At 42.7% G+C, this 19,761-nt stretch overlaps 1 long non-coding RNA gene across 1 annotated transcript in view; it reads left to right on the top strand.

Moving 5' to 3' along the window:
* Window positions 1-647: 647 nt before the first annotated feature.
* Window positions 648-19,761, top strand: part of LOC135276223 (uncharacterized) — a 37,495-nt gene continuing 18,381 nt past the window's right edge. Inside the window, exons 1-2 of the long non-coding RNA XR_010343771.1 lie at window positions 648-882; window positions 3,021-3,907. This is a non-coding gene — a long non-coding RNA (uncharacterized LOC135276223). The remainder of the gene's footprint in view (window positions 883-3,020; window positions 3,908-19,761) is intronic.

Below are 19,761 nucleotides of genomic sequence, written 5' to 3'. Positions count from 1 at the left end.
TTCTCCCATCCTCTCAGCTCTGCGAGGGGTGGGGTGGTTATGAAGCCCTGAGACAGCAGAGGGACATGCCAACTTCTCTTGCTGTCCCTCAACTCTGCCCATGCCTATGGGTTATAAGGGATGGATTCTATCTCCAGTTAGGATCCTGATCATGGTATTTGTATGGGGGATTCCATGCAAATGGTGTGTAGACAGAAGGTGAGTTGACTATGAGAAGGTCAGCTTGCAGGCCAGTAGACTTCCTGATGAAGGACAGAACAGTATTGCATGAAGTAATTGGGACTCAAAGCTTCCTTCTTTCCACTCGACCAGGATATAAGCTTTGGTACGCAAGGACAGTGTTTAGGAATCAGATCCAAGGAGAGAGATCACTTCATGTATCAGATTGAAGTGAAGATGTCCTCATAAGAAACATTTTCAGAGGGTCAGCCCTTCCCTGAGAACTTCTTCATGTCCTGTGCTCAGAGAGGATCACCTGTTTGTCTTCACCTGGAAGACAGGGCAAGAGTGAGTAATGCAGTCAGTGAGGTACCAGCAGGGGATGGAAAGACAAGTGAAGGGAGGTTAGGTAGTCCATCACCTTCTCCCCCCAGCTAGGGGCCACTTCCCTTTATGACCTCGGTTTCCATAACAGCTCACAGTCAGGCCCAGGAGCACTGGTTACTTCCCCCATCCTCTCAGCTCTGGGAGGGGTGGGGTGGTCATGAAGTCCTGAGACAGCAGAGGGACACACCAACTTCTCTTGCTGGTTTCCTCAACCTTGCCCAGGCCTATGGGTAATCAGATGGATTCTATCTCCATCTGATCCAGATAGGATCCTGATAGAGATATTTGTATGGGGTATTCCAGGCAGCTGGTGTGTAGACAGAAGATAGACACAAAGTGAGTTGACCATTATGAGAAGGTCAGCTCACAGGCCAGTAGACTTCCCGATGAAGAATAGAATAGCACTGCTTGAAGTAAGTGGAACTCAAAGCTTCCTTCTTCCCACTCAACTAGGATATAAGCTTTAGTACAGGCATCAGATCAAACTGGAGATGTCCTTATAAGAAAGGACATTGATAGTAGTTCTCAAGGAAGGGCTGACCCTCCAGTGAGGGTTCACATTCATGCCCCTTTGGGAAAACCAAGTTGACCACACCAATCCCAGTAATCCATCCTGGAAAGGCCCTTGGGCAGAACTAGAGCATTTTGCTTAGAATCTACATTCAGACCCACCGAGGGCCATTCCAGAGCCCCACAGGACAGGGATAGAAGACAGCCCAGGTTTCCATAGAGGGGGTGGAGCTAACTTCTCAGGTGAAAAAAATCCCACTACTAGGAACTTAGTTGTATAGTCTCAAGAGTATCTCAGAGCTCATTCCACTGCATTCATGTAGGGATGACCAGAACTTGAAGTCCCTATACCTAAGGTTTTTATTTCTGTTCCATCTATTAGGACACAGGAACCAATAATTATTTAAGCAATGTCTAGCTCCCTATTTCCAGAGAATTATGACCCCCGCAGAAACTTCTAGGACTGCAGAATTTTAAATAGTGACTATTTAACATTTATAGTCAACTAAACCCACTTTCATTAGCAAGAGCCAAGAAATTGCCATTGAAGAATACATTCAGTTTGATACTTATCACTAGAAAAAGAGGCTAGATAATGCCAAACCCTTAAAATCCTTGAACTGCAATCATAACTTGTTTGAATGCTTCTCTTGTCATGATTACTCACTTGCAAGAGCACACAAAGTCTCAAGCCACATAATTGCAAACAGAATATAACATACCCTACGACTCCTGTTCTATGACTTCAGATGGTAGACCACATTCATCCACTTCGGGCCACAGGACCACCATTCCTCGACTTCAGAGGTGGTCGACTCTTGGCTAACTTTCTCATTTGTTCTCTAGTGAACTCTCATTCCCCTTCAACCTGAAGAGCAAAGTGACTAAACATTCCATTGATGAAGCCCATAGTTTCACTTTGAAGTATGCTAGCATTTGCGTTCACACCATCACTATTTGTAGTATTTATTGTGATGTAGAAGCAAGTCATAATTCATGCTGTACTGTCTATAATACCATTGTGTACTGTACAGATACCTAATTAGTTCATTAAATGTTATTTAGAAAAACAATGGTCATTTTTTTTTTTTGAGTTCTTTAGATTGTTAGGGGTTTTAAGAGGGTTTTTTACATGGGGGAAATTGATTGGGGTTTTAGGGTGGCTGAGATTGCATTATTTTCCCCATCTAAAACTATGGATAGCAGGAGTCCATATCCCACTTTCAGGGATAATTTAGAATCAGAAGAGATACATGTACATTTAAACACATTTGACATTTGTACAAGCCATGACGGAATGCTTAACTTCATCTTCATCTTCCCCTTAGGTATAGGTAAGAGGATTATTCCAGCCCAAGAAAACTTTGGTCTGAGGGTATACTCACAGGACTGTTGGAGAGCTATGCTCTTCCTGGTGAGGGAAGACCCTTCTGTTGCTCGCTCTTTAGGTGTTCAGTAACCAAAAGAACTCTTGGTTCTCTTGGCACAGGCTCTTTAGGATTCATGCTGCTGCCTGAGGGTGAAGGATGTTGCCAATTACTGTCGGCACTAGCTTCTCCACAAAAAGGATACCAAGCTGGTAAATGAAAACTTGGTTCTCTTGGCATCTTGAGTCAAGTCTCTTCATAAGAACTTGGCGAAATGGACCTCGGCTACAGTCCTGCATCATGCTTTTCCTCTGGGGATTCAATGGGCTTTTTTGGCTGTTTCATGAATAAGACAGGTGAGGAAAGAGTCCGGGTCCACCCTGGAAATCTTAAGATGGATAGGCCCATATTAAGGGGACACAGGTAACAGCAAAGCTGGCAGATTGAGACATTGACAGAGCCAGGTTTAGAGAGCATAAATTTGTTCTTTGAGAGCTAGAACTTAGAACTGGCTTCAGTTCTGAACATGCCTAGAGGTACGAGTTCCTATGAGTGAATAAGGAAGTGACAAGTACGGCAGCACATCTGTCCTTACAGGGGTCCACATAGCCAAGGATTCTGGATTTGAACAAGTCAGTCTCCAGCTATGTTTTAGAGGCTGAGGACTGTGCCCATCATTCCTTAGAGCTTCTTTCTGGGCCACTGGCTCAAAGGGCACATCTCAGGGGAAAAAGGACAGTGTGATTCTCTTATTTTGTTGTGGAAAGGCCTCAGTAGGCAAAGGTGTTTGCCCAAGTTATTGGTCTGAACGGGATCTTCTCTAGGACAGCTAGGTGCATAGAACAACATTGAGTTACTCTGCATGCTTATAGTACCTGCTTATGAACAGAAACAGAGGCAATATTCATATAGAAGCTCAAACGTGGATCTCTACCATAGCCATGTCTTCATAAGCTGATAGTCCTCTCAATTCTGAGATTTGTTATTCAGCCTTCTCCCAATAGGATACACACAGTACTTCTTGACCATGCATGGAACCACCATGTCAAATTCCTCATAACCAATTCCAACCTAGGATCACATTCATGGACTAAGCTCCAGCAATTCTTACAATTCATTTAGGCTCTGCTACAAGCATAGGGCTTTGCTAGAACTAGATTTCTGCTAGGAAATTTCATGCTACTGAGAGGTTGTGTGGCAGAGCCACATTGCCCATTCTTCTAGCATGACTTGATAGCTAAGTTGAACACTATCCCAAGGAGGTACCTCCTTGACAACTTACACTACAAAGTGAAGTACTAATCATAAGTCTGATCCTAGAGACTACTAAAATGGGCTCCTGTGGGGATTTCTATTTGTAGAACCCGGAATTCACAAGGGAACAGCAACAACACATCCAAAAGACAGGTTTTCAGTGAACAGATTCTCAGCAAAAGGACTCTAAGGATGCAGAGAAAGGGAAGTGGCCCAATCTGGGAAGGCAGGTGCATTGAAGAGTGACCATAGCAGGATGCTCACTTGAACTTGGGTTTTTTTTTGCAAGTTCCCATCACTCCCTGGTGAGAATGATTCATTGTGCGTAAGTCACTCGTGCAATCAATATGGCATATGATGAACACCTTTTCTTGGACTTTAGGATTTGAATATGTACTAAAGCAGTGGATGCCTATTGTGGCTAGACCTCAATTAAAACCTTAGCCACTGAGTTTCTAACAGGCTTCCCTGGCAGAAGACACATCATGAGTTGTACTCATAGCTGGGGGAGTTCAGCCCATGCTGGGTGACTGCACTGGGAGAGGGCACTCAAGCTTGTGTTTTCTTCCAGAACTTGCCCCAGTGCCTTTTCTCTTAGCAGATTGTGCTTTGGATCTTTCATCGTGTAAACAATAGCCATGAGCACAGCCATGGCTGTACTGTGAGTCCTAATTGTCAATCATTGACACTAGGTATTGTTTGGAGATCCCAACACAGTGGATACCTAATTTTGGCCTGGAAACAGCATAATCTCAATTTCTAAAAGACTACATGAGTTTGGGTAAGTATAGACAATGTGTAACCAGGAAGGACTAAAGACTCTGGTATCTAAATATTTACTATCCCTGTTTAAGGAAATCATTTCTTCATGTTTGTTTGTGTAAGATGCCCCTCCCCATTCTTGCCAACCTGGATTTTTTAAGTCAGTGTGACAAATGTATCCAAGGTTTTGTATGAGAACATGCATTTCCTTGTGTTTGCTGTCTATTTGTGTTGTCTCAAATTTTTCCTATTTGTACATTTTTCTATCTTTTTCCCTTAATGCCACTAATAAGCCAAGTGTTCACTTTGGTCTTTTCTTCATGTTTAAAAGGCAAAGTGCTTAACCAAAGACTAGCTTATTCCATTTAACATAGCATTTTTGTTAGATGAGCTAGTTCTGTTAGCTGCTCTAACCTCAGCTCTGACACATTGGAAAAAATTCTGCAGCTACAGCTGGTTTGTAAGCAGTAACGAAAGGAAATTGAGTGTATCAACTCCAAATTTGAGTGTTAGATATCTAGTCTAATACTGTCATCACAGAGTGGCTTCATGCCTGGTAACACTCCGTACTCCAAGATGTTTTGATATTGATATAGCCACTCCAGCTTTCTTCTGACTTCTGTTAGCATGGAATATCTTCCCATCATTAACCATTTGTGTCTTTGGATAAAGACTCAACTATAGGCTGTCTACAAGAAACATTCTTATGAACTTTGATAATCCATACACTTTAGTAGTGTTATTTGAGACATTTATTTTGTGTTTGGATTTAAATGTCATTTTTTGTAATTTGTTTTCATTTTTCTGCCTGCTTTCATTATTCTATCTCCTTTGTCTACTTTTTAGTGTAACTTTTGGTTGCTCTAGGGATTACAGTATGCTTAAACTCCCAGTCTACCTATTTTATGCCATTTCACATACAAGAAGCTGTATTTCTCTCTTCTCCCAGCCATTGTGCTATAGTCATTTTATTTCTACATGTTATAGACCCTGTGATACATTGTTTTAAACTGAGTTATCTTTAAAATAAATTGATGAAGTATTGACCTACACATTTACTATTTGGTGATTTACTTGGCATTTTCCTACCTGAATTTCTTTAGCATTTCTTATACCATAATACAAGTCTGCTGATGATTAGAGATGGAAAAAACAGAAGCTGTAAGAATTGTTTGGTTTTTGCATAAGATTCACTAGGAGTAAGTAGGTTGCCAGATTTTCTCAATACCTCATGGTATACCTTAGCTAAGGGAATTTTAAAGTATAATGTGAAGAATGAGAAACATTTCTTTAGAAGCAATTCAAGCCAGAAGACCTTGGGCATCATTTTAAATAAGACTGCTTAAAAGCAAGCAACAATTCGTCATGTTTCTTGAAGTTCAATGAGCTCCTGGGATCTATGGGTTTGTGATTTTTATGAAGTTTGGAACACTGTGGCCATGTTTTTGTCCCCCACCTTTGGGGACTCCAGTTACTGTCATAGCACAGTGCTCCACTCAGTGGACCATGTATGCAACGATGTTCCCGTAAGATTAGTGGAGCTGGAAATTCCCGTTGCCTAGTGATGTCATAGCTGTCATAACGTGGTACAATGCATTACTGATGTTTGAAGCAATGCTGGTGTGAACAAACCTAACATAAAGTATAGCATACAGTTTTGTGCAATACATGATACTTAAGTGACTGCTTATTGGTTTGTCTACTCCAAGTATTTCCTTCTACATATAAAGTTAACTGTAAGACAGCCACAGGCAGGTCCTTCGGGAGGCATTCTAGAATGACGCATGGTGATCACAGGAGATGACAGCCCCATCCATGTTATTGCCTCTGAAGATCTTCCAGCGGGACAAGGTATAGCAGTAGGGAACAGTGCCATTGGCGATCCTGACCCTGTGTAGGTCAAGGCTACTTTGCTAAACTAAGACACAAGCACATAAAGGTATAGTAGAAACAAGCTTATAGAATAAGGATAAAGACATTCTTGTAACATTATGGACAGTGTTTTAAGCTAAATATTACCAAAATTTCAGTTACAGTTGAGTTTTAGTTACAGTAAGGTAACTCACTACTAAAGTTTTATGACGTTAGTGTAGCTTAAGTGTATGACGTTTATGACGTCTACAGTAGTGTACAGTATCATCCTGGGTCTTTACAGTCAGTCACTCACAGCAGCTTCTAGTCCTGCAGGCACCATTCATGGGAAATGCCCCATGCAGGTATACTTTATCCTTTCCACCCTGTTTTTACTATGCTTTAAGATGCAAATACTGTTGTGTTAACAGTTGCCTATGGTGTTCAGTAATATGCCACACAGGTTTGTAGCCTAGGAGCAGTAGACCACACCATTTAACCTAGGTATGAGTAAGCTATACCATGTACCTTCTCGGAAGTCACTAATCTTGTCTTTCAAATCTTTCACGCCTCCATTTAACATGTTCAGTCTTCTACTTTCTCAAACATACGGGATATAGGTATCTGTTTTCGTGTTCCTGTTCTAGTTATGATTTCTAGATCTGTTTTTATTGATCTTATGAGATGTACTTTTGTAATTTAGAAATGGGGTCTCATTCTGTCACCCAGGCTGGAGTGTAGTGGTGCAATCCATAGCTTGCTGTATTCTCTAAGTTCTCAGGCTCAAGAAATCCTCCTGCCTCAGACTGAGTAGCTGGGCTATAGGCACATACCACCAAGCCCAGCTAAGTTGTAAAGATGTGGAGAGATGAGGTCTCACTATGTTGGCTCAGGCTTGTCTCAAACTCTCAGCCTCAAGCAATCCACTTGCTTCAGCCTCCAAAATGTTGGGATTACAGGCATGAGCCAACACATCCAGTCACGAGTTATATGTGTTCTCTGTATGCCTGCACATTTGATTGGATGCCCGACATTGTGACTTTGGATATTTTTCTATTTCTAGAATTATTCTTGTACCTTATTCTAGGATAGTTACTTGGTCAGCTAGATCCTTTTGAGCCTTGCTATTAGGCTTTGTCAAGATTAAGATAGCTCTAGTCCAGGACTTATTCCATTACTGAGACAAAACCTTTGAGTACTTTGGCCTATGTCCCATGAGTTAGGTTTCTATTCTGGCTAAGAATAGAATTATTCCAAGTGCTATGTGAGTTCCAAGGATCATTTCCTTTAAGTCCCTTTGGGTGGTTCTTCCCTGGCCTCTGGTAGTTTCTTCACATGCATTTGGAGCTCAGCATTCACCTGAAGATTCAGTGGGGACCTTCTGTGGGTCTCTGGGGGGTTCTATGTGTGACCATCCCCTCCAGCATTCTGCCCTAATTGTAGCTACCTGGGCTGGGCAGAATTCAACTTGGGGAGATTGCAAGGCTGTGTTGCCTCTGCCTGGGCTGCATTCTGGACATTCTCCAGCCAATAAGCTGGGCAAGTTACAGGGTCACCTTTTTTATTTCCCCTCTTAGGCATCAGTCTTGTGTTCTTGATAGAGAACAGCTTTCAGACTCTTGATATGTTGTATTTGTTTCTAGTTGTTTCAGGCCGGAAGTCTAGTCCTGTAATTCTATCTTGGCCAGGAGAAGCCTACGCTTGTCTCAAGTATTTTGAAAAATCATTCACGGGGGTAGCTGTTGGTCATTAAGACTTTCTAGTCTGACCAGTGGTCACTATCACTGCAGTAGTACAGTTATGTACTTGCTTCAAGAATGGTGGTATGAAGATGGGCAGGTTTTTGGTAGGTATTTATCAAGTAGCTCTTAGACTCAGGTGTGAAGGATAAACTTAACACCTTGATTAGATCTCAGCTGTTAGATACATTTCCAGTCTACAGGCGCATAGCCTTTGGATCAATCTGATGGTCCCTGGTCTTTTAGTGCAAGCAGCAGACTGCCAGGCAGTGATAGGCCCACAAATCCGAGACCTGTGCAGCCCAGCAGACTCTTGTTATCAGTGTTCCTCCAAATTGTTATCAAATACCTGTCTCTCCAGGTTCTTAGAGAATGAACCCAGACCTATAAGGTCCTAGTGATGCCCAGCTCAAAACCCTAGACTCCCAAATCCCCTGGCTTAGAAGGGTTTACTGCCTGAGAAATTCTTATCTGTGGCTCAAAACTCCATATGAAAGTGAAACCAAGTGATTTAAAAGCAGAGTGGTTAGCAAAAGGACAGTTGTCATTTTCTCCTTAAATTATGAAGTGTTTTTCTTTTAGGCTTTAATTCTGGAATAAGGTCAATGGCATAGAATACTCAAACAGGGTCTAAAATCACATTTTAGTAACTTTAACATTGTCCAGGGTGAAGTTCCTGGTTACAAGAGGTTAATCTGATCTTTAGAGACAATACCTAAAGCCATTTCAATAGAAGCAAGCATCTAAAATTTTTTCTGGCTGATCATAAGCTCTGATAAAAGCAATACCTTTCCTTCAAGGAAAACAGCCATTACTTCCAGGGAAGCTGCTATATGTCAACAGTATCATACCAGAGACTGAAAGATGCAATCTCACCAGCAACAGCCATGGAAGTTTCTGCTTTCAGGATACTTTAGATCAACCTAGGATTTCAGAAACTAACAGAAGCCATGGAAAGGAGGGGAATGAAAACAAATGGCGAACTGGAGGCTAGAGAGCTGCTATAATCAGTCTCAGAGTCTGGGGAAGGCTCTGAAGTCATCTGAGGAAATAGTGATCTGAATCCAAGGTAAGAGCCTTAGTGGTTCACCTGCAGATAAGAAAAACCACCCTCTATCTGGGCTTGTCACTAAAACTGCTGTCATTTAACTCATTCAACAAGTCTTATTAGTGACAGTGACAAAAAATGACAATCTGAATTTCTAAGAGAGTGGACACTCACCGTGAGATTCAGGCAGTTCAACTGGGGTGGTCTACCCCGGCAAAAGCAAGCCCAAGAGCTTGTCTCAGCATCTGCAGCTACATTGGGCACTAGGAAGTGACAATGCCAGCTTCATATGGCCATGTTCTAAAATTGTTAAAGCAAAGAATTCTTGGGAAAAGGCCATCCTGTGCAGAAGTAGAGTTGGAGTCCCACCATCTGTAGGCTGGTCCTGTTCACACAAATGCCCTGTCTCAGGATCCCATACACTTAGTGCTGGGAAGTCAAAGGCATCTTCAGTACCAGCTGTGGGCTACAGAGACTGGAAGCACAAGATTTTCCAATCCCAGCTAAGCCACAAGACCGTACCATTATGAATTATACTTGTCACAAGCATGAGAATAAGGCTATAGAGGAAGCCAATCCTTTTAGTCAACATTGAACCAGGGGCTGAATGCTAACACGCTTACATGACTAGCAGAGCCTTGAAAAGTCTCCAGGCTGCTCACAAAGGCCACCATATTGACCCACATGGTGGTTAATTGATTCAGAATGAGCTGGAGACATTCATAAGGTAATGTGGCTTCCATCACTTTGAATATTTTAACTTTTATAAAAGGAAGAAACTATACAGACTCATTTTGGTAAGGTTAGCATGAGATGTTCCTTGTCAGAAGATGGCATCAGTATTGCAAAGATAATTTTATAGCACATGCCAATAATCCTTTTCATAGGAACTCAGACAATACCTATAGCTTCCTTCTGCCCCTTTACCATACTGCTTTCTCCACCTTAAGTAGGGTGATTGGTAAGTCAAAGGCTACTGGAAAGCCACAATTTAAGCAGTTAAAGGTTAAAGCTCTATGGTAACTGGAAGTCTCAGAACTGTATTAGGATAAATCCCAGTGGCTACAGACAGCATCTATTGTGAGCCAACATGACTTTCATCAACAGCAATTCAAAGGAAGGTCTAAGTTTCTGTAAAGTCATTTTTAATCCCAAAATTATTTTCTAGACCTGAGGCTAACAAAAACTACATTTGGCTGAGTCCATACACATGTTGGTTAAATACGCATCTGAAAATTGAGCCTCAACAAGTTGAAGGACCTATAACTGCATTTGAAAGCAAACCCCATAAAGAATATCTTGTTGGATGCCAGCTACAAGGTGTTTGTGGGGGAAATTAAACCCTTTCTCAGGGGAATTGAGTCCACAAAGATACCATGGAGAAGTTTAGCACATTAAGATTGGAACTTGGGTTCCTCAAGGTATACATCTCTCTCTCATGGGACTAAGATGACTGACCCATGCACAGGCCAGAGACTGGGGCAGGCAGGCAGCATCCATGCTTGTGTAAGCACCACGTGAGACTAGCATAGGTCCCTCAGACTGCACAGTACTTAGGTGGACACACTTCAAGAGTCACAGGGCTGCTGGAGACTAGAAGCACAGGCACATCCTCAAGGCTGTATGCCACAGGTGTGGGCCTGCACGCCAAGACAGCACCTCACCCAGCATGGGGGCTTTTCAGCCCACCTAGGTAGCCAGTCTGTCCCGCAGCTCTGAAGGCTGCAGAGCACTGGGTGGCCTCTTGGCTAATATGGCCACCAGGCACAGTTAGCTACAGATTCTTTGATGCATGTTTGCCAACTTGTGGGGCGGTTTGGAGTGCAGTAGGCTATAGGGGCGCAGCTCTTATCTCCAGCTCTGGGCATACCGTTTAGTGCTAATGCCTTTCAGAAGGGATCATACACCAAGGGAAAAACTTGGCCCCTTCTTGCAGTAAGGCCCTGCTAATGAAGCCCTGCTTCACAATATTTTTTCCTAAGAATGAGCCCAGCTGGGCCTTCAAAGTTGCTCCCTTGCAGTGAAAAAGCAGAAACAAAACGTTTAAACTATTTTCTTGGAGTCATTCTAACTTTAGAAAGTTAGAATGACCAAGTGCCCAACTTGTCTTCTGAGCTCAGAGGGTCTTTTTTTCAGATGGTCATAGTATTTCTGGATGTATTCATTTGAATATATAAAGATGGTTCCAGTTTTAAACAGACAAGTTTTGCTTTTTGGTGGTCATCTTCAATTCGGTAGGTTACAACTTGGCCTTCAGAGATACTAACACCTTAACAAGAGCCTGAGAGGCTAAGTCTTACTGTAAAAACTGATCATTCTTTTTCTATCTACCTCAACAAATTGGAGTTCTGGAAAATTCTAGAGGCCATGGACTCATGTGATACAGGTTGTTGGGCAAGCTAGCCAATACAGCCAGACCAGGAGCTCTATATCCAACTAAATAGCAGGCTCAGACACATTGAGAACAGATGCCCAAAGCCCCCATAATAAAGACTTAACCAACACGAAGTTTGAGTGCGCAGGAATTTGACCCTAGGTCCCATCCATTGAGCTCATCCCTAACGCCTATCCCAGAGTAACTAGATTTGACACCACTTGGCTCCTCATGAAGAGTCGTAACACTTTTGGAGGGATGCCACTTTGACCAAATTGGGAAATCAAGTAGAGGTTATTTGAAGGTGTTTCTAACCCATGTTCAGTCCTAGGGTCATCCTATATACTCGAGTAGCCCAGGTTTTGGTGTCATTACAAACATCTCAGGGCAGACCAGAACCATCAGATGATCACCTCCCCCTGCCTATACCCCTTTTACATTTGTCACAGTTCTTTGATTAGGTGAGGCAGCAGGCCAGGTCGTTTTCAAATACTTCTTGAAGCTGGAAAAGACAAAAACCAGATGCAGACTTCTCATGAGGCTGGCCCTCAATGTCAGAAAATCAGGCTGGTCACATCATGGGCTCTCAGTGTTAAGAGACTTAAGCCCTAACAACTAGAAAATATGATTCAAGGAAGCAGTCACTTTTCCTGCAATAGCACATTACACTCTTCTCAGCAGCTTGCTGTTTAATAGAAAGCCATGTTTCTATTGTGTCAAGTTTCCAACTAGAGTCTATAGCTCTATTTCTCCTATTCCTTTGTGATGTTGTCTAGGGGTCTAGGAACCATAGGTATGAGTTGGGCTGGCTCATTACTTTCTCTTCCAGGGACCCACTAGCAGAATTGGTGCTTCCCATCCCTGCATGCTTAGGTTAAGTGAAAGGTCCTGGCTCTGGAACAAGGTAGGAGAGATTTCCAATATACACTAAGGGCATTTGAGGTCAGATTCAAAGTGACCAAGCACATATAGGCTGGGCAACCTAAAAAGCTGCATAATCCACAACTGAGTGCTGACATGATACAAGTTGAAAATTTTACATCTGACCCCATGTGTCAGGTCGAAATACAGGCACACCATTTGTGTTCCAAGAGGGAAAAAAGACCCTCCCAGCCCCTTTAGCTGTTGTGATACATCTTTTCTGCACATGCAGATTCCCCCATACAAGCATGCCACAAAGGGTAATAAGATGGCACGTGTGCAGGCTGGGCATACCAATGGCAGGTTTCCCATGATGCCCTATGCTATGTATAGAGCTATGTATATCACAAATTATTCTAAGCTCTGGTATAGAGATACTGTTGGAAGAGTCAAGTCCTATAGACAGCCTCGTGGATAACAGTGATAAAAAGGCAGGATTTATATTTATCTGTAACACAGAAAGTCAAGCTATTGGAAAACCTGAACAGCAGAGTGGGAAGCATCTTAAAGAGTATAGCATTGACCACCATATGGAATTATCACCATGTGACCTGAAGAAAAAAAGCTAATGAAGTTCATGCTGAAAGTAGTGAATAGTAGAAAAACATTAAATAAAGCTGTAAGTGAAGGTAATCGTGGCCAAGAGTAGATTGTCAGCATGGCAGTGAACACATGTGACAATTATGAAACAAGCAAAGATCACAAAGCCCAAAGTGGGCTGGGATTGAAAATTAGAGGAAACTGAATATTCAACAGGCTGGTTGCAGAAGTTTTTGAAACAATAAATGTTCAAAAGTTTATTCATAGAAATTTCAGCAGTATGAAAATTAGCATTCCTCAAATTCTCTAGAACAAAATCATGAGTTACAGGTTGGATAGATGGAGGGATAGAGGGGGCTTGGGGAGGGATAGCATTAGGAGAAATACGTAACAGATGGGGTAACGGATGCAGCAAACCCACCATGGCACATGCATAACAAACCTACACATTCTGCAGAAGTTTTAAAGACATGGCAGTAAGTTTTCAAAAATTTGTGGCTATAAAGACATCTGATCACGAAGCAGTGAAGAATTTCATTAGTCATTCTGCCAAGGTCAGTTCTTGTGAAAGTCTGATGCCAGGACAGCTCAATGATGCTGACAAAATACTGTTTCAGCATTATTGCCACTGAATGACTACAGCCGACGGAAAAGCCTACAGAAATTAAGGTTGCCAAGAACAGTAACTATGCTGGGATGTGCTAATGAAGACACAGTGTAAACTTGTCATGGTAGCCAAGAGCTTGTGTCCTCACTGTTTAAGACATTTCCTACAAGTCCAATTATTGTGCTAACAAAAGGGCATAGGGATCTCTTCCCCAGTTTATTATTTTGTACCAGTAACTTGTACTTACTACAGGGAAGCTAGACTGGATGACAACAGCCAGATTGTTATTCCTTGATAACTGTTCTGTTAATCTTCAAGCTGAAGTTGTTAAAATAGTGTTTATGCCATGTGCTTTCACAACGCAATTGCATTAATTCAGCCACATGACTAGGATAGCCTTAGACCAATAGAGTAAAACATTTTGAACAGCATGCTAGCAGCTGTTAACAGAGGCAGGGTGTAGGTTTTCAAAAGGAACCCAGCATAGCAGATGCTCACATGCTGTTTTTTCTTGCCTAATTGCTCTGGCTAGAACTTCCAATACTATATTGAATAGGAGTGGTGACAGAGGGCATCCTTTTCTAGTGCAGGATTTCAAAGGGAATGCTTCCAGTTTTTGCCCATTCAGTATGATACCGGCTGTAAGTTTGTTGTAAATAGCTTTTATTTTGAGATATGTTTCTTTGATACCTAGTTTATTGAGAGTTTTTAGCATAAAGGGCTGTTGAATTTTGTCAAAGGCCTTCTCTGCAATCTATTAAGATAATCATGTGGTTTTTGTCTTTGGTTCTGTTTATGTGGTGGATTACATTTATAGACTTGTGTATGTTGAACCAGCCCTGCATCCCTGGGATGAAGCCTACTTGATCGTGATGGATGAATTTTGATGTGCTGTTGTAATCTGTTTGCCAGTATTTTATTCAAGATTTTTGCATCTACATTCATCATGGATATTGGCCTGAAGTTCTTTTTTGCTGAGTCTCTGCTGGGTTTTAGTATCAGGATGATGTTGGTCTCATAAAATGATTTGGGAAGGATTCCCTCTTTCTGTATTGTTTGGAATAGTTTCAGAAGGAATGGTACCAGCTCCTCTTTGTACATCTGGTAGAATTCAGCTGTGAACCCATCTGGACCTGGACTTTTGGTTGGTAGGCTAATTGCTGCCTCAACTTCAGCCCTTGTTATTGGTCTGTTCAAAGTTTCAACTTCTTCCTAGTTTAGGCTTGGGAGGGTGCAAGTGTCCAGGAATTTATCCATTTCTTCCAGGTTTACTGGTTTATGTGCATGGAGTTGTAGTAATCTGATGGTAGTTTGTATTTCTGTGGAGTCAGTGGTGATATCCCCTTTATCTTTTTTTATTGCATCTATTTGATTCTTCTCCCTTTTCTTTTTACTAATCTAGCTAGTGGTCTATTTTGTTGATCTTTTCAAAAACCAGCTCCTGGATTTATTGATTTTTTTGAAGGGTTTTTTGTGTCTCTATCTCCTTCACTCCTGCTCTGATCTTAGTTATTTCTTGGCTTCTGCTACCTTTTGAGTTTTTTTTGATCTTGCTCCTCTAGCTCTTTCAATTTTGACGATAGGGTGTCAATTTTAGGTATTTCCTTACTTCTCTGGTGGGCATTTGTTGCTATAAATTTCCCTCTAGATACTGCTCTTAAGTTGTATCAGTCTCCTTATTTTATCAATAAAAATGACTGTTTAAATGAGGTAGATGACTCTCGAGGAAGCATTAAAAAGCCATTCAGCAGAATGTCTCATCCCTAAAGGGCCCATTTTCCTGGTCCTTCAACTGCCTAAAGTTTTCTTATGTAAAAAAAATGTAGTGTAACCTTTTAATCAAAAACAGCATCGTAGGTAGACCAAAAGCCCACTTGTGTTAACAGCTGATGCAGGTATTCTGGTGATGCTACTGGGCCTAGTTACCCCAAGCACTTTTCATTATATCAGTTGTATGTCTTTTCACTGTTAAATGCCATATGAATAGGAAAGTAATCACGCTTATCAGTGGCATACAAACTCAAAGTCAAGAATGATACTAAACTATAGATTGTCCACATGGGTGGTTGAGATAGTGACACCTTTACTTCCTGATGGTTTTGTATCAACTTTGTTTCAAGCACAAATATCATATAAAGTAACCTTTAGGTGAAAGTATACATGAAGTTGTTTAGATTGTCCCATCCAAGATTTCTCATGTGAATGCAAATACTCAAATTCAAAAAAAAAAAAAAAACCCTAAAGATACTTCTGTTCCCAAACATTTTGAATAAGGGATATTCAGCCTGTAGCAGTGACCAGGTTCCTGCCAGTAGATTGGCAGGCAGAAGGGGTTATACCTACAGGGGCAGCCGAATCTGGTTATGAGGCATGAGCTACTGTTGTATCATGAGGGCATCTGGAAAAGGGTGTCTGGAGCTTGAGGAAGTCATTGGGGGCACCACTTGGTACTTTCACACCCAGGGAGAACATTGAATCTTAGCCCTTGATTTCCTCATGTTTGCCAGGCAATGGTTGGAGTTGCTCAAGGATGAGGGTCTGGGTTACTCTACCATGTACATCTTGTGGAGGGGTAAGGGAGATTCCCAGTATAGAACTTTAGAGGTGTGGCTATAGATACACTTCAGATAAACCATAGCACTGGGGTAATACTGCATATAAAGATATTTAAGCTTTTTTACCACTGACCCAGTTCAAGACAACGCTGCCTCCCAAGGACAAAATGATCTAAAGGCATATGGAGATAACCCAAGTAGAAGTCCTTTCTGAAAGCAGAATTGTTTCTTAATTGCACCACTTCTATATGGACCTGGGAAGTGCACCTTCAGCTCTGTCCTCCCTTCTGGGTTCCTGTGAAGGCTGGGCTATTCTGCATATGGAGACTCCACAGGGTAACAAATTTCAGCCAGGATTCTGCTCCTTCAAAGCCTCTCATTCTAGGAAAGGGAAATGTGGGCCCCCTTCCTGCTAGCTGGTGAGGCCTAGACATTGCTCCCAGTCCTGCTCACCTGCCTGCTCTTGGAGAGGCTCAGCTGGGCCTTGGGTTTTAATGAGAGGGGTGCTTTGCCACAAGAATATACCATCACCTTTTAGTGTCTACACTTTTTTTTTTTTTTTTTTTAAAACAGTCTCCCTCTGTTGCCCAGGCTGGAGTGCAGTGGCACAATCTCGGATCACTGGAAACTGCCTCCCGGGTTCAAGTGATTCTCCTGCCTCAGCCTCATGAGCAGCTGAGATCACAGACTTGTGCCACCAAGCCCAGCTAATTTTTGTACTTTTAGTAGAGATGGGTTTTGCCATGTTGGCCAGGCTGGTCTCAAACTCCCGATCCCAAAGAGACCCATCTGGCTTGGCCTCCCAAAGTGGTGGGATTATGTGCATGAGCCACTGCACCTGGCCTATGCTGATATTTTTGAACATGTGTTTGTGTTTTAGAGATGGGGTCTCACTACATTGCCCAGGCTGGTCTCAAATTCCTGGTCCTGAGTGATCCTCTCACCTCAACCTCTTAAAGCACCGATCACAGGCATGAGCCACCATATCCAGCCTATTTGTTTCTAAGAAACACTAAGGCATACCTTGGGCAATTTCAAGGTGTGGTTTTTAGGTGGGGGAAGTCATTTTAATATTTTCTTGTCCACAGTAGTCTCATTACTTTGGTACTCATGAAGGCATTAGAGTGTCCATCCAAATCTATTTTAGGCAACCAGAGCATAACATGCCACATGGCTCCAACCTAAGTCCCAGAGACATTGACCACTCCTGAGATTCTGTAGGATAGCACAGAACAAAAACCTCTACTTGAGGACTCAACTGTTGAGATTTCTTATTCATGGTTGAAAAGGTTACAGCATCTAGCTCTGAGTTCTTTATGAAAACTCATGACTGCCCTTCCTTGAATGCCGCTGATAGCGCTGATAGAGTCCAGGTGCAAAAGAACAGCTAGGTCTTGTCTATGTCTTCTACATGAACACTCAGAAGGCCCCATTCAAGAAGGGCTGGTGTCATCTTGGGTCAAAACATTCTTTCCAAGCCTCTCATCTACAGGCCAACTCCGATTCATGCTCAACTCCTAAGAACTTATCTAGAACAAGAATTCACTGACCAGGACTGCTGTCTCTGAAATTCAAAACAGATGAGCTGAATGAAGTTCTACACTGTATTCTCTATAAGACATCTTAGGGTGGGGAGATGCACCCATTTAGCCCATGGCTGTTCCTTCTGCAGCTCTACAACATGGCCCAACCCATAAGTGAGGGGTCAGGTCCAGCCTTGGAGTGGCAGGAAGAAAATTGCATTTCTCAGGGAACTGGTAAAAAGCCTTCTGCAGCTTGTCCCAATGATCCTAGAGGTACCAAAGTGAAAGTGAGAAGATTACAAATTTGAAGAGTAATTGAGTCTAGATACTCGCAGCATAAGAACGAAAAAGGCTCCTGCACCTGATGTTAAAGACCATCTGAAGTTAGCCAGGCATAGGTATGTGCACGCCTGCAGTCTCAGCTACTCAAGAGGCTGAGGTGAGAATCACTTGAGCCTGGGAGGTTGAGGCTGCAGCAAACATACCACTGCATTCCAGCCTGGGCAACAGAGACACTGCCTAAAAAGAAACACACCACACTAAAGTACCATGGAGTGGGAAGGTATCTGAAGGTGAGAGGAAATCCAACCTGCTCCAGGAAAGCAGAGCAGATGGCAGTGGGTTCAGAAAGGATGACCTGCAGTCTAGGACACAACCCAGCCCCACTCCACCGACCTGGCTCTGCCATTCATGGCAAATGTGGTAAGACCAGTTAGAAAGGAATATCAAAACCAAGTCCACGTCATTGTTGCCCCTCAGAGCCCAAGTTTTTCCAAAGTAATAGAAGTAGAGTCCCAAATGTTACTTTTGACTCTGCTAACTGTAAAGATGGAGAACAGTCTTGCTTAGTTCAAAGGCAGAGCAGCAGAAGCTACAGGGGGAAAAAAAAAAGGCTGAAGCACAGGCTTCAGCCAGAGGTAGTGGGAGCTGGCAGACATCCTCAGCCACCAAATCTAGATGCTCAGCCCTTTGAGGCAGTAACTGAACCCTTTAAAGATCAATACAAGATGTTCACCATGGCCCTGGACACCAGGCATGAACTGCCTGGGAGATTGAGCCACCTGGAGGAAGATGGGCAGCAGTTCTTAGGTATCTTCCCAAAGCAGGTTCAGCTGCCCTCGAATTTGTTTCTAAGAGCTCTCACAGGTCATCTAAGTCTTGCTCGAGACTATTGCACTAGATCATCACTCCCTGAAATCATAGGTAAGACAACCCCCGCCCTGCAGAGCTCGCCACTGGATTCGTCTGAAGCAGAATGCAACACAGTCCTCCCAGATCCCAAAGGGTGTTGCTGGATCGACAGCTTAAGTGACTTTTGAAATTTTCCAATAAAGATTTTATATATACAGTTATCAAAAAGGAGTGACTACACATTCTCAGTAGGCAAGGTCAGGATGTTTGTGAGAAGATGATCTGGACAAGGTTAGATGGGTCTAAGAACGACACCAAGAACTGCGGGCTTACGGAGACACAGGAACTTTAAGCAGTTTGGTGCCAAAATACAGCCACAGTTCCAGCTGTTGTGATAGCTTTTGGTTTTGTCAGTTGTATACTTCTGTCGTTTGTGTTGAAGTGACTTAAAACTAAAGATTGAAGGTAAGTGATAATGGAAAGCTTTGAATGAGACTGTTTTTGACTCAATCACCGATTTCTGTTCAACTCCCAAATGAAGGCTCAATCTTGCCGAGTTACTAAGATTCTCACCCATTGAGTCTTGCCTATCAAATTGTGCTCCCCGAGTGTTAAGTTCTCAGCAGCAGTTTGAACTCAAGGCTGGGTCTACCATTGCTTAGAGTGACCATGAGGACATTCATCCCTAGATCAGTTATCGAAGCAGGGTATTTCCCTGACCTGTTTGTGGGACTCACGACAGGGGTGTGCCTTGTTTACTCAGCCTGCCCCTCTCAAGTCCTCGATGGAGGGAGCACGCAAGTGAACAAGGTGGGAACTGGAGTGCAGGAGCACTGGAATTGACGGGCCACTTCAGTGCCAGCAGGATCAAGCTCCACTTACTCAGACCCACTGCATTCCACCCCTCATGGGAGGGAGAGTGCAGGTGAGTGGGTGCAAGAGCCAGAGCAAGCACTTTTGAGTACTGGCAGGAGCTAACTTTGTGCAGGCTCCGCGGCAGCATCCAGGTAGGGTGCCTGTGACTTTAAAGCCA

The sequence above is a fragment of the Aotus nancymaae genome, unplaced genomic scaffold, assembly GCF_030222135.1.
Source record: "Aotus nancymaae isolate 86718 unplaced genomic scaffold, 86718_ANA_hifiasm-v0.15.2.pri h1tg000021l, whole genome shotgun sequence".
NCBI lineage: Eukaryota > Metazoa > Chordata > Mammalia > Primates > Aotidae > Aotus > Aotus nancymaae.
Note: the sequence above shows the minus strand (reverse complement) of the source record. Positions and strands in the feature narration are given on the sequence as shown.